Genomic DNA, 27,780 nt, shown 5'->3' on the forward strand with positions numbered 1-27,780 from the left:
AACAAACGAAACAAAACTAAACTAAACTAAGGAAATGAAACTAAACAAAATATAACTAGAGTAGTTCCTCTGGAAATGACACGTTAGTTGTTTATAGGGCATTTACGGGTTTTCAGCACCCTGTGAGTTTTGATAAATCATACTATTTATTTAATATATTTTCTCCAAACAGTCATAAAGAACCTCCAAATGCAGAGATAGCACTATATATATATTCACAGTAAGAAAATATTTTCTGTTTTAGTCTGTAGCGTTAATTTTTCTTTTACTTAGAAAAAATGCCATTTACAATTACTGGGGTGTTCTGATGGACTTGGAATGACTGGGATTGTTATTTGCTTGTAATCTGTGACAATAAATGCCAGTGTAAGGTATAAGGAAAAAGGAATACAGCAATCACGGACTACCTGAGACCTCGCGTACTCTAAATATTGATATGAATTCATAGATTTATTACAGCCATAACGTTTCTGTGTAGACTCTCTGAGTATATCATTTAGTGAAGAGATACAAAAATGAGAGCTGCCAGATTGCTTTGTAAGATAGTTGGATTCAGGATTAGAGACACTTTGTTTATTAATATTGAAACTGCCGTAATAACTAATTTTAACTGAATTTTAGATATTTATGTCAACATTGGAACTGCGTCGACAAATCTAGGTGTGGTTAAATTAGTAAGATTACTATTGAATAAATACTTATCGCGGTAGAATATATATATAAAGGGATAAAAACCAATCAGTTAGATTAAACTTGTCAATATCATAAACACTGTGGAAAAAAAATCTGATCACTTTTATCTAAGTGATTGTTTGTTTCCCATCCTATCCCTACCGTTGCCAGATGAAGACCCAGATTTTAAACAAACACAAACAAAGATGGGGAAAGAAGTAACGCTATTTGGGATAAAGGCATAATTCTATTATTTAAAATGTTAAAATATTAATGGCCAATAGTTGTCCTGTATTAATAGAGGGTAATATTCATATTCTTCTATGTTTCTTAGGAAATTCATAAGTAAAATGATTGAGGCAGGGACTATCTGAACGTTGAAGAAACAGTTAGACAGGTACATGGATAGGACAGGTTTAGTTTAGTTTAGAGATACAGCGCGGAAACAGGCACGTTGGCCCACCGGGTCCGCGCCGACCAGCGATCCCCGCGCATTAACACTATCCTACACCCATTAGGGACAATTTTTACATTTACACCAAGCCAATTAACCTACAAACCTGCACGTCTTTGGAGTGTGGGAGGAAACTGAAGATCTTGGAGAAAACCCATGCAGATCACTGGGAGAACGTACAAACTCCGTACAGACAGTATGGAGTTTTGAACCCGGGCCTCTGGTGCTGTAAGGCAGCAACTCTACCGCTGCACCACCATGATCGCCCTTTGGAGGGACATGGGCCAAATGCAAGCAGGTGGGACTAGTGTAGCTGGGACATGTCGGCCGGTGTGGGCAAGTTGGGCCAAAGGTCCCGTTTCCACGCTGTATCATTCTATGACTCTATTACCCAATATGTAAAATATTCAAACTTATATCCTTGCTGATTGATTCCATTCCTCCTCTTCTAAAGTACTTGAGGTTTTGTGTTCTCCCTGCACAAGTTATCATTTCGCAAATATGTTGACTGGAATTTGCGGTAACAACGAGAGTGCAATTGTCGATGTTACACCACAACATTGATAAAGAGCTTTCTGAGTTTAACACCTTTGTTGCCCAAATCCAGGAGTTGTGACATTACTGCAAATAACTCGCATGTCTTCACCAACTCTTCCCCTTCCAACCTTTACCTCCCCCCCAAATCACTCAAAGTGATGGGACTAGAAGCTATTTACAAACTAGTCCCACTGTAAAATATCTTGAAAATCATACACTTGGCAACATAAGTGATGGGTTTTCAAACTGTGAGCTATTAATTACTGGTTGATAAAGTATTTGGACCTAAAAATGGATGATATGTATGCACACTGCAATTTACTTGTACGATTATTTAAAATCCAAGCCTAAATATCCAGCCCCAATTGTCAGTTTAAAAATGCACTGGTCTGTGGCAGCACCCATGGAATGCGCTGTGCATGGTCAGCAACATAAGATGCACCATGCAGAGGCAGCAGTAGGAAATGCGCTGTGCAGCAGGAGCACAAAATGCATGGTGCAGTGCCTGTCGCATTAAATGTGCTCTGCAGTGCCTGCAGCATTAAAGCACGTAGAATGTACGTAGCGGGTACGTCGGAGCTCGGGTAGTCTCTTAGCGGCTCGTAACGCTAATGGCAGGTACTCGGGGAAATGCGGTAAGCTCGTGAAGACTCGTGAAGATTTTTCAACATTTTTCAACATGAACTGATTGAAAATAACATGTTGAAAAATGTCCACGAGAGCCCCGAGTACCTATGAGCGGCCATTACTGTAATTCTTCTAGTTCAAATCGGGGGAAACTCGGGAGAACTCTTGAATTAGCTCACACAGTGGGACAGGCCCTTTACTGGTTTGGAAGTAGGAGATGATCAAGTGGAAGTTTTGGAGAGAAGGAATAGGTTTCCTTCTCTCCAGAGATGCTCCGGGATTTTGTGTCTATCTTCGGTTTAAACCAGCATCCGCAGTTCCTTCCTACACATGCAGAGGTTTTGCCCAGGACATAACCAAGTGATTAGAGCAGAACTTATTGAGGCTATGATGTTGGTGCCACAATGCCACAGGTAGTGGGGATGGCAGTAAACGCAAGGAGCATCACAGTGGTGCAGCGGGTAGAGTTGCTGCCATGCAGCGCCAGAGATCCAGGTTACAACCTGACTACAGGTGCTGCCCGTACGGAGTTTGCACGTTCTCCCCGTGACCTGCCTGGGTTTTCTCCAACATCTCCGGTTTCCTCCCACACTACAAAGACGTTCAGGTTTGTAGGTGAATTGGTTTGGTGTAAATATCAATTGTCCCTTGTGTGTGTCGGATAGCATTAGTGTGCGGGGTGATCGCTGGTCAGCATGGACTGAGTGGGCCGAAGGGCCTGTTTCCACGCTGTATAAAAGAAACCAAACCAAACAAAAAAAGCCAAGCCAAGCCAAGCCAAACTGAACTAAACTAAACTAACATGGTGAAAGGAAGACACTTTGTTGAGGTTTCCTGAAGAACTGATGGAAAATAAGATTGTCTGAATGCTCTGGGTGATGTCTGTTTACTGCTTAGATTAAGACACTTTCTGTATGTTGCTCTGCTGGCAGATTTCTAAACACAAACCCACAGCTCAAATGGCCGTGGCCTTCACTGCTTTCAGCCAGATATGGAATAATCACATTTTAATTATTTACTGCAGCTGTGGGTTGATTATGAGATATTTTCACTTTGATCAAAATGGAAATTCATCATGCTTGGATTAATATAATTGTGTTTCCCAATCACTGAAAGCTCAGTTTTAACAATCTGTAGTTGGCAAAATGTTCCTATGTCTGTTTTTAGTTAGCTTTGCCTTTCCATTTTTTTCCCCCTCCTTATTTTCTCTTCAATGCTAAGTTTCTCCTCTCATTGTAGTTTGACACTCTCCGTCGCTTAGTTCTTTGTTATCGGGGACAATGCAATTATTGTGCACCATTTGTTGAGAATGTCACAGCTTAATGCCCCTGTCCCACTTAGGAAACCTGAACGGAAACCTCTGGAGACTTTGCGCCCCACCCAAGGTTTCCATGCGGTCCCCGAAGGTTGCAGGTGGTTGCCGGAGGTTGCAGGGAGTGGAAGCAGCTAGGGAGACTGACAAAAACCTCCGGGAACCGCACGGAAACCTTCGGTGGGGGCGCAAAGTCTCCAGAGGTTTCCGTTCCGGTTTCCTAAGTGGGACAGGGGCATAAGGAAGAAGCTAGATCTGGAAGTGAGCGAGATCAGATCACTTTTGTAAGATATATTTCATTGGAGGGTTGGTTCCTTTTCACCTGGGTTGAGGGGTGTAGGTATTGTCGGAAATGAACTCACAATCTGTTCGCCTGGCACCTTAGATTATCAATGCAGGATTCTAGTCTGCGGACACACGGAACTGCAGATGCCGGTTTACCAAAAAAAGACATAAAGTGCTGGAGGAACCCAGCGGATGGGCAGCATCTCGGGAGACCACGAATAGGCGATGAAAGGACAAAAATTGCTGGAGTAACTTAACGGGTCGGGCTGCATCTCTGGAGAACATGGATAGGGAACCTTTCAGGTCGAGACCCTTCTTCAGACTCTGAATCTGAAACGTCACCTATCCATGTTCACCAGAGATGCTGACCGACCTGCTCCACCAGCAGAAGCAGTTCTTTGTGTCTGGTTATGGATAGGTGATGTTCCGGGTCGGAATCCTTCTTCAGTCCCGACCTGAATTGTCACCTATCCATGTTCTCCAGAGGTACCTTTTCCAGTAGATCACCTTCTGCTGGAGCTGTTGGGCTGGCAGAAAGACAATAACGTGTTCTGAACAATATGTGTGGGTGGGCCAACATTGGGAAGGATGTAACTAACGATAACTGATTTGAAACCAAAGAATCCATGCAGTAAGTTAAACAAAGGTTTTGCAGATGCTGCAACAGAAGCAGAAAGGGAGCTTCAAAACGAAGTTAGGCACAGTGCTGGAGTAACTCAGCAGGTCAGGCAGCATCTCTAGAGAAAAGAAATAGGTGGCGTTTTGGGTTTGGACCCTTCTTCACAACTGTTGAGTACAGAATACACGTTGAGCATATTATACTGTTACTCTTCTTTGAGGTTAGTACATTTTAAAATGGATATTGGTAATGCATGCTTTAATGCAGGAAGAATATCATCTATTTTTGTTTGTAGTGGCATTGCTGTTGTTGGACGTTTTACCCTTGCAATGTGATTCATTGACTATCGTAGTGATTGTACAACAGACGCCGCTGTCTACAGGGGAAGCCGGCACAGACTGTGGCTGAACAGAGGACCCAGCAGTTCGTGGCCTGCAGCGGGGCCCGCCAAGCCGGCCCATGTTTGTCCCCCGAAGACCAGAGACTGGGTGGGGGGGGGAGTCGGCGACAATGACGGACATGACTGGCGAGGAGCGAGGTCGGTGGGAGAGGAGAGGGTATCAGGGGTCTGGCCTATCGCACCCTCGAGGCATCAGCTGAGCAAAGGCTCCCATGCCCCCCCCCCCCCCAGGGCACAGAGGTGGATGGGAGAGGAGAGGAGAGGGACGTGGAATCGCTGGTTGACCAAAGGAAGGCGATGGCTGGAGGCCTTGCTGCAGCCTGGGGCTCGCCTGGATCGCACCCCAGGCTCGTGACAACTGAAGCGTGGAATAAATTCTGATAATGGCGCCAAAGCATGGCTACTCTTGCATGTAGGATCAGTAGACTATTGCTGTATAACTGTATATCAGTGGTTGCTCTGGTGATACTCTACTGTTTGTAAGAAAATAATTTCACCATGCATTTGTACTTTGCACCTCTGGCAATAGAGCACCATTGAACCACATGTTCCTTCCAGATCCAGGCACAGTGTGATAATGTGTAACAATGTGTAACAATGTGTAACAATGAGTAACAATGTGTAATAGTGTGTAACAATGAGTAACAATGTGTAACAATGAGAGTAACAATGTGTAACAATGTGTAACAATGAGTAACAATGTGTAATAGTGTGTAACAATGTGTAACAATGTGTAACAATGAGTAACAATGTGTAACAATGTGTAACAATGAGTAACAATGTGTGTAACAATGAGTAACAATGTGTAATAGTGTGTAACAATGTGTAACAGTGTGTAATAGTGTGTAACAATGTGTAACAATGTGGTTTTGGTGTTGGAATAGAGTATCTGGTTGGTTTAGATTGGAGAGATACTTGTAGGTGTATTTTGTATTGACTGTATGTTGGGTTTCTTAATGTTAAATGCTGTGTGCTAGTTTTCATACCCCTTGCCCAATCTAGATTTTTCCCAACCATAGTTTCCAGGATATTTCCAGGATGTTTTGCTTGCCGTGCATCGCTCATTAGGGAGCCGCGTTGGCGACGGTGTCGTGGTCGGAAGGGTCAGTTTGTTCAGACTGGCGGGGCGGTGTAACGGACGACAGAGTTGTAATCCGGTGGCGGACTGTGGCATTCCAGTGTCTGGTCCATCGGCAGCAGGACTGCATCTTCCATCGCAAAATCCAGCCCCTCATCCTCAGCGTTACACATGCTGGACTGGAATGGCTTGGCGTGGGCCTCAACCTCAGACAGGATGGACTCCTTGCTTCTACTCACTGCCCTCATCCTGTGACAAGGAAAGAAAGTGAAAAGCCAACAGTTAGCAGTGAATCACCAGTCATGGAAACAGGCACTTGGGCCCCCAGAGTCCAAATGGCATCTGATCGGTGGCATAACTGTACTTTTGTATTTATTCTGTCAGAGATATTATCTTCAGGTGGGTCCAGGTAATAGTTTAACCATATAACCATATAACCATATAACAATTACAGCACGGAAACAGGCCATCTCGGCCCTACAAGTCCGTGCCGAACAACTTTTTTTTCCCTTAGTCCCACCTGCCTGCACTCATACCATAACCCTCCATTCCCTTCTCATCCATATGCCTATCCAATTTATTTTTAAATGATATCAATGAACCTGCCTCCACCCCTTCCACTGGAAGGGCTCATTCCACACTCGCTACCACTCTCTGAGTAAAGAAGTTCCCCCTCATATTACCCCTGTGGCAGAGAGTCCCTTAATTCAGTCACTCCTGCTTGAAAAAATATTCTGAAGTCATGTCCTAAAGGTTTCCCCTTTATAGTTTAGCTGTGACCCCTTGTAGTTCTGAGATACATCATGGAAAAATCTTCCTTCAGCCCAGCCTGTCCAATGCCGAATTTCGATCGCCCATAAGATGGGTAGTTCTATGTGATCTGACCTTCTCAACCACTCCCTACACACCAGGGGCCGATTAATAGGACTTATGCGCATCTTTTGGGATGTGGGGGTAAAACAGAAGCACCCAGAGGAAAGCCAGGTGGTCACGGGAAGAACATTCGATCTCTACACAGACAACGCCCAAGGTCAGGATCGAATCCTGGACGCTGGCGCCAGGAGGCAGCAGTTCTACCAGCTTAGTTTGGTTTAGTTTAGCTTCGAGATAAATCGCGGAAACAGGCCCTTCGGCCCACCGAGTTCATTCCGACTAGATATGGGTGCCTAGAACACCTTGCCATGGGCTGTGGTGGAGGCAGATGCAATAACAGTCATGTTCATGCCAAGTTAAAATAATCTCCTCTAGCCCACACTTGATCCATATACAGTACCTCCATTCCCCACACATCCATGCTCCAATCCACTATTGCATCTTAAATGCCACTATCGCATCTGCCCCAGCACGTCCCAGACACCCACAACTCATAAGAAACCTTGCACCCCCCACCTCCTTTAAACTTGCTGCCTCTCACCTTAAAGCCCTGCCCTCAAGTCTTTGACATTTTCATCCTGGAAAATGGTTCTGACAGTCGACCCTTATCCAACCTCTCATGATGTTAGATACTTCATAAGGTCATAAGTGATGGGTGCAGAATTAGTCCATTCGGGATATTGTCTACTCCCCATTGAATCGGGGCTGATCTATCTCTCGTAGGTACACAAAAATGCTGGAGAAACTCAGCGGGTGCAGCAGCATCTATGGAGCGAAGGAAATAGCCAACGTTTCGGGCCGAAACCCAAGGAAATAGGCAACGTTTAGGGCCGAAACCCAAGGAAATAGGCAACGTTTCGGGCCGAAACCCAAGGGTTTCGGCCCGAAACGTTGCCTATTTCCTTCGCTCCATAGATGCTGCTGCACCCGCTGAGTTTCTCCAGCATGTTTGTGTACCTGCTGTTATCATCCCTTACTTTCATCATGAATAAATATATCTGCATCAATATCAGAAGAATGGTTTATGAAGTCAGTCTGACGAAGGGTCTCGACTCAAAATGTCACATTCCTTTTCTCCAGATGCTGCCTGACGTGCTGAGTTACTCCACCATTTTGTGTCTATCTTCAGAACAATGTTTTATCTGAGTTTCTCCAGCATTTTTGTGCACCTTCGATTTTCCAGCATCTGCAGTTCCTTCTTAAACACCTGATCTATCTCTCCCTCCTAACCCCATTCTCCTGCCTTCTCCCCAGAACCCGTGACACCCGTACTCACCAAGAATCTATCGAACGTTAAAAATATCCATTGTCTTGGCCTCCACAGCTTTCTGTGGTAATGAATGAATGATTGAATGAATGAATGAATGAATGAATGAATGATTGAATGAATGAATGAATGATGAATGAATGAATGAATGAATGAATGAATGAATGAATGAATGAAATGAATGAATGAATGAATGATTGAAATGAATGAATGATGATTGAATGAATGAATGAATGAATGAATGAATGAATGAATGAATGAATGAATGAAAACTTTATTGTCATTCAGATATACACCTAGACACAGTGCACCTTGAACGAAATGTCGTTGCATTTGACTCTCCAAAATCAGGTAAAAGTAAAAAGTGCTAGGTGCGTCCATAAAAATGCCTCATGTGCATGGTTCTGTAAAATAAATATATATAAAAAGTTTTTAAAAAGTGTCGATATTTAAAAAGTTCTAGCCTCGGTTTTGTTGATTGTTCAGTAATCTTATGGCCTGGGGGATGAAGCTGTTGCAGAACCTGGTTGTCCTGCTCTTCATGCTGCGGTACCTCCTCCCAGAGTTAAGCAGTATAAACAGTCGTGGTAATTGTGGTAATAACAGATTCACCACCCTCTGACTAAAGAAATTGTTCCTCATCTCCTTCCCAACGAAACGTCCTTAAAGTCTGAGGCTATGACCACTGGTGAAAATATCCTCTCCACATCCACTCCACATCCAGGATTTTCACTATTCGGTGAGTTTTAATGAGGTCCCGCCTCATCCTTCTAAACTCCAGCGAGTAGAAGCCCGGTGCCGTCGAAAGGTTAACCATATGTTATCCCACTCATTCCTGGGATCATTCTCGTAAATCCTCTCCAGAGCCAGCCACCGGCATTCCAGGGAGAATGTGTCACGGGGAGAATGTGCAAACTCCACATGCCATGCATATATATACAGGACATGATAGACAATAGGTGCAGGAGTAGGACCATTCGGCCCTTCGAGCCAGCACCGCCATTCAATGTGACCGTGGCTGATCATCCCCAATCAGTACCCCGTTCCTGCCTTCACCCCATATCCCCTAACTCCGTTATCTTTAAGAGCCCTATCTAGCTCTCTCTTGAAAGTATCCAGCGAACCTGCCTCCACCGCCCTCTGAGGCAGAGAATTCCACAGACTCACCACTCTCTGTGAAAAAAAGTGTTTCCTCGTCTCGGTTCTAAATGGCTTACTCCTTATTCCTAAACTGTGGCCCCTGGTTCTGGACTCCCCCAACATCGGGAACATGTTTCCTGCCTCTAGCGTGTCCAACCCCTTAACAATCTTATATGTTTCAATGATATATCCTCTCATCCTTCTAAACTCCAGAGTGTACAAGCCCAGCCTGTATCTGTGTTGTCTGTGTTGTGAGGCAGAGGCTCCATCAGTTGCACCAGTGGTGACCCAGTCACTGCACAATGCTCCGTCTAAAAAACCCCCACACACAGGCAACCTCAGAACTGGAGAGCAAGTGAGTCATCTTGTCAGCTTGTTATTGCAAGAAACTGCAGGTGATGATATCCAAAAAAAACGCTATGCAGGTTTTACAAGAGTAACTCAGCGAGTCAGGCAGCATCGCTGGAAAACGTGGATAGGTTACGTTTCAGGTCGGGACTCATCTTCTGACTCTGTTGGGGAAGTTGGGGAAGTCCAGGACAAGGGGTCACAGCTTAAGGATAAGGGGAAATCCTTTAAAACCGAGATGAGGAGAACTTTTTTCACACAGAGAGTTGTGAATCTCTGGAACTCTCTGCCACAGAGGGTAGTTGAGGCCGGTTCATTGGCTATATTTAAGAGGGAGTTAGATGTGGCCCTTGTGGCTAAGGGGATCAGGGGGTATGGAGAGAAGGCAGGTACGGGATACTGAGTTGGATGATCAGCCATGATCATATTGAATGGCGGTGCAGGCTCGAAGAGCCGAATGGCCTAGTCCTGCACCTAATTTCTATGTTTCTATGTTTCTATGTTGGTTGGTTTAGTATGAAGAAGGTCAGTATCGACCTTAGTGTAGACCAAGGGTGGGGAACCTACGGCCTTAAGGCTGCATGCGGCCTCCTAGGCCATTAAGTGCGGCCTTGTGTATGAATCCTGTAGAAATTTTGTAGAACAAACCCTTTTATTTTTATTAATATGTTTTTGTTTGTCTTTTATTATTTTAATTTTTATCTTAAAATGAACACATTTTAAATCCCAAGAGTACAAGATGATTCAATAATCCTACATCTAATTGAGGTTTCTTGGATGCGGCCTTATTAGATTACAACTAACTTAATGCGGCCTTCCAGCAGGGAGAGGTTCCCCACTCCTGGTGTCGACACTTAATCGGACTCAGCCAACTAAGGCGGTCAGATGAAGGGTCCCGACCCGATAACGTCACCTATCCATGTACTCCAGGGATGCTGCCTGACCCTCTGAGTTACTCCAGCACTTTGTGTCGTTCCTTATTCATGGTCAACTGTCGATCGATGGTAAATAGGCAGCAAAAAATGTAACGGTGAAAGAGGGGCAACTTGTTCTTGTGCTAAAACGTAGCTCCAAGCAAAGAGTTAACTTTGAGGTTAACAAGCGGGTCAGACACCATCTCTGGAGAAAAGGAATAGGTGACGAAGCATTCTTTTTCTCCAGAGATGCTGCCAGACCCGCTGAGTTACTCCAGCTTTTTGTGTCTATCTTCGGTTTAAACCAGCATCTGCAGCTCCTTCCCACGCAAATGGTCAACTTTGTTGGGTTCTCGGAACAGTGATGTACTCACAACAAATTTTGGACATGTCTGGTCATGCAGTTACGCGGTTAATTGTGATGGAGATCGCAACTGGAAGCAGTTTAGACGTGTCAGACTTGGAGTACCTGGCCAGTCTCTGGGGGAGAGCTAAATGAGCCTGTCTGACATGCACTTGAAGGATTAATGAAGGGCTTGTCTCCATTCAAGGCGGCATTGGAACTCTAAGCAACTGGCAAAAGGACAAAGCGTGGTTGAAACCCCCATGGTGCGGAATAAATTGAAATGAGGAGAAATAGTGACTATTTCCAAACAAAGATTCATTCATGAAACGATGACAATTTCTCGTGGTAATTCTTGACAACTTTACGAAATCGGGCTCCATTCAAAGCCTTGTGTACAGCCGGCAACTAACTCTGGGTCATTCTCTGCTTTGAAGCTGCAGGTATTAAAGTTGTCAAGAGATACAAGAGAAAACATGAAAATATCTGTGCCGATTGGAAAATAACCAGATGACTGGAGCGCAAGATAAAAGACACAGTATTAACGTTAGTTGGCCAGTCAATGAGAGATTTTTTGAGCCTTACAAATTCGCAGCCAGTTGTGTTTTGTCCCAAGGGTAGAAATTGTAGTCTGGCAAGATTTGCCTATCATAACTAAAGTTTATCTGCTCCTTATTATTAATTGCTCATGTCCAAATGCAATCTTTTCATGATATCCTTGCAGGCTACAGGGTGACTAATACAGCCAAGATTAGCCGCATGTACATTACGGTGAGGTTACTGAGGGAGGATCGGATTTATTTAAGAAAATATCAATTAAAGATGGGCGGCATGGTGGCGCAGCGGTAGAGTTGCTGCCTTACACCGCTTAATGTGCCAGAGACCCGGGTTCGATCCCGGCTACGGGTGCTGTCTGTACGGAGTTTGTACGATCTCCCCATGACCAGCGTGGGTTTTCTCCAAGATCTTCGGTTTCCTCCCACACTCCAAAGACGTACAGGTTTGTAGGTTAATTGGCTTGGTATAAATGTAAAATTGTCCCTGGTGTGTGTAGGATAGTGTTAATGTGCGGGGATCGCTGGTTGGTGTGGACTCAGGGCCTGTTTCCGCACTATATGTCTAAAATAAACTAAACTAAAACATTGTTTGAGGATTGGTCTCTTGTGAACATTTGAAAGGACTTTATTATTTCCCAGATGACGCTAATGAATTGCTGGTGAGGACTCAATCAGAATTGGGTTTGATATTGAAGGATCATTAAAAATAGCTAAGATACAATACCTGATTAACTCCTCTGCTGTTCAATATATCGGAAGCATTTTATCCTATTCCATTTCTATTGTGAAATTTACTTTTTACTGAGTGACAATGATCTGAAAGCACAGATCGACATTAGCATTCCTGATTAAAACCCATGGTTATGTTCACAGTACGGTGGGAACTGAACAATAAAGGCAGCACAGTGGCACGGCAGTAGAGTTGCTGCCTCACAGCGTTTTAGACCCAGGTTCGATCCTGACCTCGGGGACTGTCTGTGTGGGATTTGCACGTTCTCCATGTGACCGCGTGGGTTTGCGCCGGTTTCCCTCCACATCCCAAAGTCTTGCATGTTTTTAGGTTAATTGGCCATCTGTAACTTGCCCCCCTAAGGGCCTGTCCCACTTAGGTGACTCTTTAGGCAACTGCCAGAGACTAATTTTAATGGAATTCACCTATATTGCCTGGTGACAACCAACGACAGCAAAATTTGTCGCCACTGTCGCCCAAAGATTTTCAACATGTTGAAAATTTTGCGGCGATTGGCTGTAGTCGCCCAAAAAATCACCTAAGTGGGACAGGCCCAAGTGTGTAGGGAGCAGTTGAGGAAGTGGGAATACGTAGAACCAGCGTGAATGGGTGATCATTGGTTGGTGCGGGCTCGGTGGGCCGAAGGGCCCATTTCCGTTTCCACGCTGTATCTCTAAACTAAACTAAATTAAACTAATCTAAACTAAATTGAACTGAATTGAACTGAACTACATTCAAACTTATTGATGCGTAACTTCCCTGGTTTTCTGTTGGAACGAACGAAAAAGGCATAACACTTAAACTACCAAATAGAACACAGTTCCCAAACAACAGCATTGACAGCCCGTGGGGTGGACATTCTGTTGCAGCCTAATTGTTCCATGGTTGATAATGAAGTCTAAAGAGCTGGACATACTCACGCCAGCGTAATCAGTCCAAAAGTGCAGGGTTTAGTTTCCAGATGCTTCAAACATTTCAGTTCTTCGGAGGCCAGCACCATTCCGCTATCCGTTTCTCCTTCCTGTGGACCACAACACACCCAGTGAGATCCTCCGACCTCAGAACTAACTGCTCACCTTACTTGGCCTGCTCCTTATCTTCTACAATGAACAGGTTCTGCGCATGGATAGGGAAGGTTCAGGAGGATATGGGGCAAATGCAGGCAAGTGGTACCCACATAGATGGGGCACCTTGGTTGGCATGGAGTTGGGCCATTCATCCATGCATTGGAAGAAACTGCAGATGCTGGTTTACACCGAAGATCGACACAAAAAGCTGGAGTGACTCAGTGGGTCAGGCAGCATCTCTGGAGAAAAGGAAGAGGTGACGTTTCAGGTCGAGACCCTTCTGCTTGAAGAGTCTGATGAGTCTGAAGAAGGGTGTCCACCCGAAACGCCAAAGATGCTGCCTGACCCGCTGAGTTACTTCAGCTGTTTGTGCCTATCTTTGGATCGTTTCCGTGCCGGATGACTCAATGTCTCTATCTTACTCATTTCTAAATCACGCTACCATTGATCAATGTATTAATTCTGCTGAAGAATATGGTTGATGCCTTACACACAGCGTGCAATCATTTTTACAATCAACGTTAGTGCACAAAGCCGAGAGGCGTGAATATGAAAACATAACACTTGAGGGTCTGAGCTAAGGCGAGAGGCTGGACAGGCAAGGCCTTTGTTCCTTAAAATTCAGGAAACATAGAAAATAGGTGTAGGTAGGCCATTCAGCCCTTCGAACCTGCACCGCCATTCAATATGATCATGGCTGATCATCCAACTCAGTATCCCGTACCTGCCTTCTCTCCATACCCCCGGATCCCCTTAGCCACAAGGGCCACATCTAACTCCCTCTTAAATATGGCCGATGAACTGGCCTCAACTACCTTCTGTGGTAGAGAATTCCAGAGATTCACCACTCTCTGTGTGAAAAATGTTTTTCTCATCTCGGTCCTAAAAGATTTCCCCCTTATCCTTAAACTGTGACCCCTTGTTCTGGACTTCCCCAACATCGGGAACAATCTTCCTGCATCTAGCCTGTCCAACCCCTTAATAATTTTGTAAGTTTCTATAAGATCCCCCCTCAATCGTCTAAATTTTCCTCTGCTGGAATATAATTCCTGTTGTCGGGAGCAATTTGTAGAGAATCCGAACTACAATTAGTTACGCAGCATGGTGGCACAGCGATAAATTTCCCCCAGGTTTCCCCCAGAAGTTTCTATAAGATCCCCCCCTCCCCATTCATTGTGATCATGGCTGATCATCCACCCGTGCCTGCCTTCTCCCCATAACCCTTGATTCTTCTAGCCCCAGGAGCTCTATCTAACTCTCTTTTAAATCCATCTGGGAGGCTGAGGGGTGATCTCACAGAGGTGTATAAAATGTTGAGGGAGATAGTTGTAGATGCACAGTGTATTTTACCCAGGGAAGGGAAATCAAAAATGTGTGGGCATTACGCAGGAAGAATGGCACCTCATATTCTGCGTGTGTAGCTGGCAACATGATTGCATGAACATTGTATTCTCCAATTTTCGGATCTAACCAACAACACCCTCCCTCTTTCTTTCCCCTCTCCCTTCCATGTACCTCACCTGGACGTGCACCCATTTATCCCACTATCCCACCCCCTTTTCCACTCCCCCCCCCATCCCCTTCCATTTACATCCTTTCCTCTGGCTTCACAGTTCACCCCCCTTTCTCTCCTTATCTCACAGCCTTTTGTCTCCATTTCATCTTTTTCCTTTGTCCACCCATCTGCCAATCTACCCCCTTGACCTGTATCCACCTATCACTTGACTGGCCTTGTCCCGCCCCCAACCTCTCTTCCAGCTTTCTTAGTTCCCCCTGTTACGATCAGTCTGAAGAAGGTCCCCAGACCTGTTCTCCAGAGTTGCTGCCCGACCCGCTGAGTTACTCCAGCTCCTTGTGTTTTTTACTTAAGTTTTCAGTATCTGCAGTTCCCAGTTTGCAGTTCGGTGGTGCAGTGGTACAGTTGCTGCCTCACAGCACCGGAGCCCTGGGTTCGATCCTGACTACGGGTGCTGAGGGTGCGGAGTTTGCACGTTCTCCCTGTGACCTCCGGGTGCTCCGGTTTTCTCCCACACATCAAAAGACGTGCGGGTTTGTAGGTTAAATTGTCCCTAGTGTGTGGGCAGTTGGAAATTGGGATAACATAGAACTGGTTTTGACCCGAAACATTGCCTATTTCCTTTGCTCCACAGATGCTGCCTCACCCGCTGAGTTTCTCCAACATTTTTGTCTACCTTCGATTTTCCAGCATTTGCAGTTCCTTCTTAAACATCCCCAAATTCATGTCAGATTAGCATTGAACCATTTATTGAACAGAAGACGTCACTGTGGTCCACAATGGACTGCTCCATTACTGAAGCTGACCCTCATTTTGAAGCGAAAATAGACACAAAAAGCTGGAGTGACTCAGCAGGTCGGGCAGTATCTTAGAGAAACGTGTAAAATTATAAAGGACTGGACAAGCTAGATGCAGGAAAATTATTCCCAATGTTGGGGGAGTCCAGAACCAGGGGCCACAGTCTACGAATAAAGGGGAGGCCATTTAAAACTGAGATGATAAAAAATGTTTTCACCCAGAGAGCTGTGAATTTGTGCAATTCTCTGCCTCAGAAGGCAGTGAAGGCCAAGTCACTGGATGGATTTAAAAGAGAGTCACCATATAACCATATAACCATATAACAATTACAGCACGGAAACAGGCCATCTCGGCCCTACAAGTCCGTGCCGAACAACTTTTTTCCCTTAGTCCCACCTGCCTGCACTCATAGCATAACCCTCCATTCCCTTCTCATCCATATGCCTATCCAATTTATTTTTAAATGATACCAACGAACCTGCCTCCACCACTTCCACTGGAAGCTCATTCCACACCGCTACCACTCTCTGAGTAAAGAAGTTCCCCCTCATGTTACCCCTAAACTTCTGTCCCTTAATTCTGAAGTCATGTCCTCTTGTTTGAATCTTCCCTATTCTAAAAGGGAAAAGCTGATCCACATCAACTCTGTCTATCCCTCTCATCATTTTAAAGACCTCTATCAAGTCCCCCCTTAACCTTCTGCGCTCCAGAGAATAAAGACCTAACTTATTCAACCTTTCTGTGTAACTTAGTTGTTGAAACCCAGGCAACATTCTAGTAAAATCTCCTCTGTACTCTCTCTATTTTGTTGACATCCTTCCTATAATTAGGCGACCAAAATTGTACACCATACTCCAGAATTGGCCTCACCAATGCCTTGTACAATTTTAACATTACATCCCAGCTTCTATACTCAATGCTCTGATTTATAAAGGCCAGCACACCAAAAGCTTTCCTATAATTGGGCGGATGTCAACAAAATAGAGAAAGTACAGAGGAGATTTACTAGAATGTTGCCTGGGTTTCAACAACTAAGTTACAGAGTTACAGAGCTACAAAGAAAGGTTGAATAAGTTAAGTCACATAGAGCTCTAGGGGCTAGTGGAGTCAAGGGATACGGGGAGAAGGCAGGCATGGGTTATTGATTGAGGATGATCAGCCATGATCACAATGAATGGGATTGCAGGCACGAAGGGCCGAATGGCCTCCTGCACCTATTTACTATGTTTCTATCTCTGGAGAAAATGGAATAGGTGATGTTACGGGTTGAATCACTTCTTCAGGGTCTCAATCCAAAACATCACCCGATCCTTCTATCCAGGGATGCTGGGTGATCTACAAGTGCTACACCTTCTACGATTCCAAGGCAGACCCATATTTAAAACATACCTCGTCGATCACAGTAGTCTTATTTTCTACAGGAACCTCATCAAATGTTTTCACGCTTAATGGCCTCCTCTTTGGATTATTGCAGTTGAGCCTGTGAGTGAGAGAGAAAGTGTCAATACATACACACTAGACCAGAAGACATAGGAGCAGAATCAGGCCATTCAGCCCATCAAGTCTGCGCCGCCCAGATTTGTCAACTACCCAATTGCTCCTGGTGTTTTCCTTTCATCACGTCTCTGTAGGCCTCAGGGGTGGGAGAGTGGTACAGCAGTAGAGTTGTTGCCTCACAGCACCAGAGACTCGGGTTCATAAGTTCATAGGTTTAATGATCAGAATTAGGCCAATTGTCTCCTCAAGCCTGCTCCACCATTCAATCTTCAGATTCAGATTCAGATTCAATTTTAATTGTCATTGTCAGTGTACAGTACAGAGACAACGAAATGCATTTAGCATCTCCCTTGAAGAGCGACATAGCAAACGATTTGAATAAAAAATAATAAGTGTCCGGGGGGGGGGGGGGGGGGGGGGGGGGGGGGTGATTGGCAGTCACCGAGGTACGTTGTTGAGCAGAGTGACAGCCGCCGGAAAAGAAGCTGTTCCTCGACCTGCTGGTTCGGCAACGGAGAGACCTGTAGCGCCTCCCGGATGGTAGGAGGGTAAACAGTCCATGGTTGGGGTGAGAGCAGTCCTTGGCGATGCTGACGCCCTCCGCAGACAGCGCTTGCTTTGGACAGACTCAATGGAGGGGGGAGCGTGGAACCGGGTGATGCGTTGGGCAATTTTCACCACCCTCTGCAATGCCTTCCGGTCGGAGACAGAGCAGTTGCCATACCATACTGTGATGCAGTTGGTAAGGATGCTCTCGATGGTGCAGCGGTAGAAGTTCACCAGGATCTGAGGAGACAGATGGACCTTCTTCAGTCTCCTCAGGAAGAAGAGACGCTGATGAGCCTTCTTGATCAGAGTAGAGGTATTGTGGGTCCAAGAGAGGTCATCGGAGATGTTGACTCCCAGGAACCTGAAGCTAGAAACACGTTCCACCTCCGTCCCGTTAATGTGGATGGGGGTGTGCGTACCGCCTCTGGACTTCCTGAAGTCTACAATGAGCTCCTTGGTCTTCTTGGAGTTAAGGGCCAGGTTGTTGTCAGCGCACCATGCTGCTAAGTGCTGGACCTCCTCCCTGTAGGCCAGCTCATCGTTGTTGCTGATGAGGCCAATCACCGTTGTATCATCTGCATACTTGATGATGGTGTTAGTACCATGTACAGGTGTGCAGTCATAGGTGAAGAGGGAGTAAAGGAGGGGGCTCAGCACACAGCCCTGAGGAACGCCGGTGTTCAGGGTGAGGGTTGAAGAGGTGTGCTTGTCTAACCTCACAGACTGGGGTCTGTTGGTTAGAAAGTCCAGTATCCAGTTGCAGAGGGAGGGGTCGATGCCCAGGTTACCGAGTTTGGTGATCAGTTTTGATGGAATAATGGTGTTGAATGCTGAGCTGTAATCGATGAACAGCATTCTTACATAAGTGTCTCTGTTGTCGAGGTGGGAGAGGGCGGAGTGAAGTGCCGTTGAGATGGCATCCTCCGTACTCCTGTTCTTGTGGTAGGCAAACTGATAGGGATCCAGTGTGGGGGGTAGGCAGCTTTTGAGGTGTGCCAGGACCAGCCTCTCGAAGCACTTGGTGATGATGGGTGTAAGTGCAACTGGGCGGAAGTCGTTGAGGCTTGCCGCAGTGGAGTGTTTTGGCACTGGCACGATGGAGGTGGCTTTAAGGCAAGTGGGGACAACTGCTTGGGCAAGTGACAGGTTGAAGATGTCAGTCCAGACATTTCATTTCATTTCATTTCACTTCCTTTCATTTCATAAGTGCTCGCTGCAGAATTAGGTTATTCGGCCCATGAAGTCAACTCCACCATTCATTCACAGCTGAACCATCTTTCCCTCTCAGCCCCATTCTCCTGCCTTCTCCCCATTCCCTTTGAAGTCCTTCCTAATCAAGAACCTATCAATCTCTGATTTAAAAATATCCATTGACTTGGCCTCCACAGCTGTCGGCAATGAATTCCACAGATTCACCACCGTCTGACTAAAAAAAAATCCTCGTCATCTCCTTTCTAAAGATACACCCTTTTACTCCATGGCTGACATAAGCCAGTAAGTGATAGGAGTAGAATTAGGCCATTCGGCCCATCAAGTCTACTCTGCCATTCAATCATGGCTGATCTATCTCTCCCTGCTAACCCCATTCTCCCGCCTTCTCCCCGTAACCTCTGACGTGTGCGCGCCCTCTGTCCGAGACTCTCCCACCAGTGGCCTCACATCCTCTCCACATCCACACCAGGCAGGTTTAGCGTTTCGAGCAGGAGGTGGCATAGCAACAAGAGAGAAGTTGAATGTTTCCAGACCGTTTCAAATGTTGAATGGACTTTCCTTGATTAAGAACAAAGGGTGCATTACCCGACGTTTCCTGTGCCATTGTGATTAACTTTTGCTGCGTCTTCAGCGAGGCTGGGGTCTATCGAGGAGAGGGTTGAATCAAGGTGTGTTTGCAGCGTCATGTTCAAAGGGATGTAATCTTTTCCATCCTGCAATAAGTGAATGAATACAAGTCAGCAAAGGAGAATATGATTATAACAGGGCACTGGTCAGCTCATTCTGCTGCGCCTCAAGAATCTTTATTGCTCATTTTATTAACAAAACGTGAATTTTTCAACACTTATCAACCAGCTGCATATTATTCAATTCATTTTACATTTTGGTTGCAGTACGTTGATGTTTTTGCGCAGTGCGATCATAAAATTAGTTTAGTTTAGAGATACAACGCGGAAACAGGCCCTTCAGCCCACTGAGTCCGCACCAACCAGCGATCTCCGCACACTAACAGTATCCTGCACACACTGGGGACAATTTACAATTCTACCAAGCCAATTAACTCAGCACTCCTCAAGCAAATCAGTACCGTCTTTGGAATGTGGGAAGAAACCGAAGATCTTGGAGAAAACCCGCGCAGATCACGGGGAGAACGTACAAACTCCGTACAGACAGCACCCGTAGTCAGGAATGAGCACCATACACTGGCACTCTCCTACACACTTTTCAGAAGCCAATTAACCTACGAACCACTACGTATTTGGAACGTGGGAGGAGACTGGAGCACCCAGAGAAAACCCACGTGGTCCCGGGGAGAACGTACAAACTCCGTACAGACAGCACCTGCAGTCAGGATTGAACCCGGGTCTCTGGTGCTGTCAGGCAGCAACTCTACTGCTGTGCCACATGTATACATGAGGCATTTAAGTAGAGATTATTAGACTTCCCGATTTCAGTGGGGGTCCTAGTCTGTGTTTTAATGTTTACTGAAGATCATGCCATTCATTCAGCAATCACTCAAGTTGACAGGCTTAAATAATGAAGTGTGGTGTTTGGCCCACGTCTCAGTAAGTTGTAGCTCCAACTGGTGGAATATTGCACAGCCCCATCAACCAGAGACCATTGTATGGTCCTGTCAAAATGTCAGCAACACACTCCTACATAATGTAAACAGATGTGGACGCTGGGACACCAGTTTTTTTTACAATATATATTAACGAATTAACGATTTAGATGAAGAAATTCAATGTAACATCTCCAAGTTTCCAACAAAGCTGTGTGGCAGTGTGAGCTACAATGAGGTTGCTATGAGGCTGCAGGGTGACTTGGGCAGGTTGGGTGAGTGGATAGATGCAGTATAATGTGGATCAATGTGATGTTATCCAACTTGGTGGCAAGAACAGGAAGGCAGATTATTATCAGTCACTGAAAGTAAGCATCAGCAGGCAGTGAAGAAAGCTGATGGCATGTTGACCTTCATTGCGAGAGGATTTGAGTATCGGAGCAAGGAGGTCCTTCTGCAGTTGCGTTGGTGAGATCACACCTGGAGGATTGTGTGCAATTCTGGCCTCCTAATTTGAGGAAGGACGTTCTTGCTATTGAGGGAGTGCAGTGTAGGTTCACCAGGTTAATTCCCGGGATGGCGGGACTGACATATGATGAAAGAATGGAGTGACTGGGCTTATATTCACTGGAATTTAGAAGGATGAGAGGATATCTTATAGAAACATAGAAAATTCTTAAGCGATTGGACAGGCTAGATGCAGGAAAAATGTTCCCCATGTTGGAAGAGTCCAGAGCCAGGGGTCACTGTTTATGAATAAGGGGCAGGCCATTTAGGACTGAGATGAGGAAAAACATTTTCACCCAGAGAGTTGTGAATCTGTGGAATTCTCGGCCACGGAAGGCAGTGGAGGCCAATTCACTGGATGTTTTCAAGAGAGAATGAGATTTAGCTCTTAGGGCTAAAAGAATCAAGGAATATGGGGGAAAAAGCAGAAACGGGGTACTGATTTTAAATGATCAGCCATGATCACATTGAATGGCAGTGCTGGCTAGAAAGGCCATAATGGCCTACTCCTGCACCTATTGTATATGTTTCTATGACCCAGGTTGAACAATGAAATTCTTACTTGCAGCAGCACACCAGAACATGTACACCTAATACACTGAGAGTGCATAATAGAATACATAGAGAGAGAGAAAGAGAGAGTGAGAGAGACAAAGAGAGATAGAGGGAGAAATAGAGGGAGTGAAAGAGGGGGTGGGGGGGGGGGGGAGGGAGAGAGAGAGAGATACAGTGAGAGTGAGAGAGAGATAGAGAGAGAGAGAGAGTGAAAGAAAGAGAGGAGTGTAGGTGTGGGAGGAAGAGATAGAGAGAGAGAGAGAGAGAGAGGGGTGAGATAGAGGGCGAGAGGGGGAGAGGGGCATGAGAGAACGAAAGGTTACAATTAATAAGAACTATTGATAACACGCGGGCAGCAGGGTCCAACCTATTTGCTTTGTATGGTTGAGTAAGATCACAGTACAAACAGGCTTCTGTTGATATGATAAGGAAGCACTTGGCAACTGAATGATGTTGATGTGAGTCACAGTGGTTTGGGAGTCATTGTTGGTTTGGGAGTCATCTCCTGCTGGGAAGAGGCTGAGTGGGAGGCAAGGAGGTTGGTGATTCTGGTTGCCATAGAGACCAACCTCCTCGCTCCCTCCCTCTCCGTTGCCATCTACACTTGTGTGGGTGTGTGCATGGAACGAGCTGCTGGAGGAGGGGGCTGTGGCAGGGGCTATCGCGGCATCTAAGGTCACAAGTGAGTGGAGTAGTATTAGGCCATTCGGCCCATCAAGTCTACTACACCATTCAGTCGTGGCTGTTTAGCCACATCCCAGACATTCAGATTCAGATTCAGATTCAGATTCAATTTTAATTGTCATTGTCAGTGTACAGTACAGAGACAACAAAATGCATTTAGCATCTCCCTGGAAGAGCGACATAGCAAACGATTTGAAAAAAAAAATAATAAGTGTAAAAATAATAAGGGGGGGGGGGGTGGTGATTGGCAGTCACCGAGTACAGTGACAGCCGCCGGAAAGAAGCTGTTCCTCGACCTGCTGGTTCGGCAACGGAGAGACCTGTAGCGCCTCCCGGATGGTAGGAGGGTAAACAGTCCATGGTTGGGGTGAGAGCAGTCCTTGGCGATGCTGAGCGCCCTCTGCAGACAGCGCTTGCTTTGGACAGACTCAATGGAGGGGAGCGTGGAACCGGTGATGCATTGGGCAATTTTCACCACCCTCTGCAATGCCTTCCGGTCGGAGACAGAGCAGTTGCCATACCATACTGTGATGCAGTTGGTAAGGATGCTCTCGATGGTGCAGCGGTAGAAGTTCACCAGGATCTGAGGAGACAGATGGACCTTCTTCAGTCTCCTCAGGAAGAAGAGATGCTGATGACCCTTCTTGATCAGAGTAGAGGTATTGTGGGTCCAAGAGAGGTCATCGGAGATGTTGACTCCCAGGAACCTGAAGCTAGAAACACGTTCCACCTCCAATATTATATCATATTCCAATATTATATCATATTTACATGGGTTTGGACACACTAGAGGCAGGAAACATGTTCCCGATGTTGGGGGAGTCCAGAACTAGGTGCCACAGGTTAAAAATAAGGAGTAAGCCATTTAGAACAGAGACAAGGGAACACTTTTTCTCACAGACAGTGGTGAGTCTGTGGAATTCTCTGCCTCAGAGGGTGGTGGAGGCCGGTTCTCTGGATGCTTTGAAGAGAGAGCTAGATAGGGCTCTTAAAAATAGTGGAGTCAGGGGGATATGAGGAGAAGGTGGGAACGGGGTACTGATTGGGGATGATCAGCCATGATCACATTGAATGGCGGTGCTGGCTCGAAGGGCCGAATGGCCTACTCCTGCACCTATTGTCTATTGTCTGTTGTCTATTACTATGCCGAGGCCCTCTCACCTGCTGGACATTGGCCTGCAATAGATTCCCCAACTGTTCAACCAGCTCATTGAAGGTGGGTCTTTCTCCGGGCTCCTGAAGCCAGCAGTCCAGCATTGTCTGATAGCTAGAACAGAAACACAGACAGTGAATGAGATCAGTTCTACACATCGCAGACGTTGGAAATCCGAGATAAATGCAGAGAACGCCGGAAACACTCAGCAGGTCGGGCAGCATCTGTGAAAAGAGAACAGGGGTTAATATTTGGGTTAGTGTGGGAAGGAAGTGCAGAGGCTGGTCCGAACCAAAGATAGATACAAAAAGCTGGAGTAACTCAGCGGGACAGGCAGCATCTCTGGAGAGAAGGAATGGGTGATGTTTCGGGGTCGAGACCCTTCTTCAGGCTGAGAGTAAGGGTAGAGGGAAAGAGAGGTGTGAAAAGGTACGGAACATATCCGAGCTGGCATCGGTGACCAAAGAAAGGTGGAGCCCACAATGGTCCAATGTTGGCTCTGGATGAGGTGATAATGAGGGGATACGAACAGTAAAACTAGCAGGACGTCTAGGGTGGGGGAGTGCCGGAGGGAGAGGGGATGCAAGGGCTACTTGAAATGAGAGAGATCAATATTCATACCGCTGGGTTGTAATATCTAGGGTTGAATGTTTAATCTACATTGTCTGGAATCTGGGCAGTGGTGGGAAGTCTCTCTTTGACCTGATGATAGTGGCCTCTAGACTGTGACAAGGGAAAGCTTCAAGATAGGGTCAAGTGAGTTTAATTGCCATATTTACCAACAATGAGCAATGAAAATATTACATGCAGTGGCTTAATAGGTGTTGTCAGACTACTATGTTATATATCTTGCACTTTCTACCCTTTAGCATTTACTGTGGCTAGGTTTATTGTATTCATGTATAGTCTACCACAGTGGTTCCCAACCTTTTTTTGGTCATGCCCCACCTAATCACCTGTAAAATCTTGATGCCCCCTCCTCATGCGGTGATATATAATTCTTATCATTTAAATCTGTTTCAGCTGAAGAAGCTTAAAACGCCAATACCTTGGTTGTAATAACTACACAATAAAGACCTTTTTTACCCCCAAAAAATTATTTACTCAAAATAACATCTGAAACATAAACTACATATGTTTACCTGATGGAAAATCCTAAAAAATAAAAATCGAAAATTTGGACCCAGACCTCAATTGCCCCCCTTAAAAATCAAATTGCCCCCCTGTGGGGAACCACTGGTCTACCATCTACCTGAACCATCCTACCACAACTAGAGAGCAGTCCTGAACTACTATCTACCTCATTGGTGACCCTCGGACTATCTTTGATTGGACTTTACTGGCTTAACCTTGCACTGAACGCTATTCCCTAATCATGTGTCTATACACTGTGGACAGCTCGATTGTAATCATGCATTGTCTTTCCACTGACTGGGTAGCATGTAACAAAAGTACCTCAGCACACGTGACAAGAAACTAAACTAAACTAAACTAAACTTGTCTTTTCTCTGACTGGATAGCACACAAACAAAATATTTTCATTGTACCTCGGTACATGTGGCAATAATGAACTAAACTAAATGAACTAAACTAAAATAATAGTCATCGAGTCATACTGCAGGGAAACAGGCCCTTCGGCCCATCTTGCCCGTGCCGACCAAGATGCCCATCTGCACTAGTCTCACTTGGCTGTGTTTGGGCCCCTATCCCTCTAAACCCAAGGGTTCCCAACCTGGGGGAAATTTATCGCTGTGCCACCGTGCTGCGTAACTAATTGTAGTTCAGATTCTCTACAAATTGCTCCCGACAACAGGAATTATATTCCAGCAGAGGAAAATTTAGAAGATTGAGGGGGGTTCTTATAGAAACTTACAAAATTATTAAGGGGTTGGACAGGCTAGATACAGGAAGATTGTTCCCGATGTTGGGGAAGTCCAGAACAAGGGGTCACAGTTTAAGGATGAGGGGGAAATCATTTTGGACCGAGATGAGAAAAACATTTTTCACACAGAGAGTGATGAATCTCTGGAATTCTCTGCCACAGAAGGTAGTTGAGGCCAGTTCATTGGCCATATTTAAGAGGGAGTTAGATGTGGCCCTTGTGGCTAAAGGGATCAGGGGGTATGGAGAGAAGGCAGGTACAGGATACTGAGTTGGATGATCAGCCATGATCATATTGAATGGCGGTGCAGGCTCGAAGGTCCGAATGGCCTACTCCTGCACCTATTTTCTATGTTTCTCTGTTTCTATGTTTCTAAAATCAAAATATTGCAGATGTTGGAAATCTGAGGTAAAAACAGAAAATGCTGGAAAAACTCAGCAGTTCAGGAAGCATCTGTGGAAGGAGAAATGGAGATAGCATTTCAGCTTGCGGCTACTCTCTTAGCGTTATTATTTCTGTTGCTCCCTCCATCAACACTGCCTGACGTCCTGAGCATTTCCAGCATTTTCTAGACTTATGTTCTTCTGACTTCTAGGCCCAGAATTCAAATATTATTTCTGGTATTGTATCATCTGTTTTGTTCTTCAAAAGCAAATCTAGATGTGATGTTCGTCTGCTATAATTTAGGATTGGAATAGAAGCCAATTGGAACGACACACTTTAAAAAAAAACAGCTACAAGTTTTGTGGTAAAATCTTACATTTCCGGGGAAGAATATTCCGGTGGTTTCATCCGTGTCCCTTCTTTAAGCCTGTGACAGAATTCTTCATCTATCTGGACTCCTGGATATGGCGAGGCCCCTACATAGAGAGAAGAAAATAGTTACCATGTGCTGGTTTCCCCATCAACTTTCCCCCTTCATTAAGTGATAGGAGCAGAATTAGGCAAATCAAGTCTACTCTGCCATTCAATCATGGCTGATCTATCTCTCCGTCCTAATCCCATTCTCCTGCCTTCTCCCCATAACCCCTGACAATCACAAATCTATCAATCTCTGCTTTAAAAATATCCATTGACTTGGCCTCAATGGCCTTCTGTGGCAAAGAATTCCACAGATTCACCACCCTCTGATTGAAGAAACTCCTCCTCATCTCCTTCCTAAAGGAACGTCCTTTAATTCTGAGGCTATGACCTCTGGTCCTAGACTCTCCCACTAGTGGAAACAACCTCTCCACATCCGTCCTCTCCACTCGCTTTCACTATTCACGATTAACGCTAAAGGTATTGGCTTTCCTCTGGTACTTTTCCAAATGAATCCAAATTGAGCCTCAACACACCAACCATGGACAGTCTACTTGTTCGCAGTCAGCTGCAAAGTCAAACTCAATATTAATTATATCTGATTAAAAGATTCTTTAGAATGAATTCCAAGAGTCTAGAGAAGGGTCTGAGGTGATGGCTGGAGGCCCCGCAGCAGCCTGGGGCTCGACTGGATCGGGTGCCGCGACAGAAGACCGAGGGCATGGACCAGATGCGGCCTGCAGCAGCACGGAGCTGTGGAGCAACGGTGGAGAACACTCACAGCTTCTCTTGCCCAGGCCAACCCTGCGACATCACCAGGTCAATGGACCTTTAAAGTAACTTCGACTTTGAAAATGTTGCCAAACCCTGGCGACTCTTGTGAATGGTCTCAGCAGACTAATTCTATGCACTTTGTACTTAATCGGGGGTTGTGCTTACGTACAGTAATGCCCCTGTCCCACTTAGGAAACCTGAACGGAAACCTCTGGAGACTTTGCGCCCCACCCAAGGTTTCCGTGCGGTTCCCGGAGGTTGCAGGTGGTTGCCGGAAGTTGCAGGTAGTGGAAGCAGGTGAGGGAGACTGACAAAAACCTCCGGGAACCGCACGGGAACCTTGGGTGGGGCGCAGAGTCTCCAGAGGTTTCCGTTCAGGTTTCCCAAGTGGGACAGGGGAATTATACTTTACTGAACTGTATGCAAAATTTCATTGTACTTCTGTACATGTGAAATTAAAGAACCATTGAGCTATTGACCTGAAACATCACCTACAGTAGCCATGTCCTCCAGAAATGCTGCCTGACCCGTTGAGGAGGTGGTTGAGGCAGGGACTATCACAACGTTTAAGAAACAATTAGACAGGTACATGGGTAGGACTGTTTTGGAGGGGTATGGGCCAAATGCAGGCAGGTGGGACTAGTGTAGATGGGACACGTTGGTCGGTGTCTCAGTTTCTAAAGTACTATTGATGCAGAGTCATTGTATATCATAACAAGTACTTTAATTAGAATACATACGGAGACCATCGAAATGAGTACTGTAGGCTCGGTGTCGTAAATTGAACTAACTAACATGGCTGCCCACATGCCGCTAGGTGATAGTGTGGAAAACTGACATGGATTATGGATGAGGTCGATAGCAGCAAAACCAGACAAGGATCAAATCAGCAATACTGTTTGAGGCAAGTTGGGCCGAAGGGCCTGTTTCCACTCTCTATCTCGCTATGCCTCTATGACTCTACACATGACAATAATAAACAGATACTAATACCGATATCAATGCCAATCTTTGGAAATCACACGATCAAAAATATTTCACTGTGTCTCAGTATATGTGTCAATAATA

General features: G+C 45.5%; 1 pseudogene; it reads right to left on the reverse strand.

Annotated features, from left to right (window-relative positions):
* Window positions 1–3,178: 3,178 nt before the first annotated feature.
* LOC129702040 (vascular endothelial growth factor receptor kdr-like) overlaps window positions 3,179–27,780 on the reverse strand; it is a 161,319-nt pseudogene continuing 136,717 nt past the window's right edge.

Source organism: Leucoraja erinacea, chromosome 12 (assembly GCF_028641065.1).
Source record: "Leucoraja erinacea ecotype New England chromosome 12, Leri_hhj_1, whole genome shotgun sequence".
Taxonomy (NCBI): Eukaryota; Metazoa; Chordata; class Chondrichthyes; order Rajiformes; family Rajidae; genus Leucoraja; species Leucoraja erinaceus.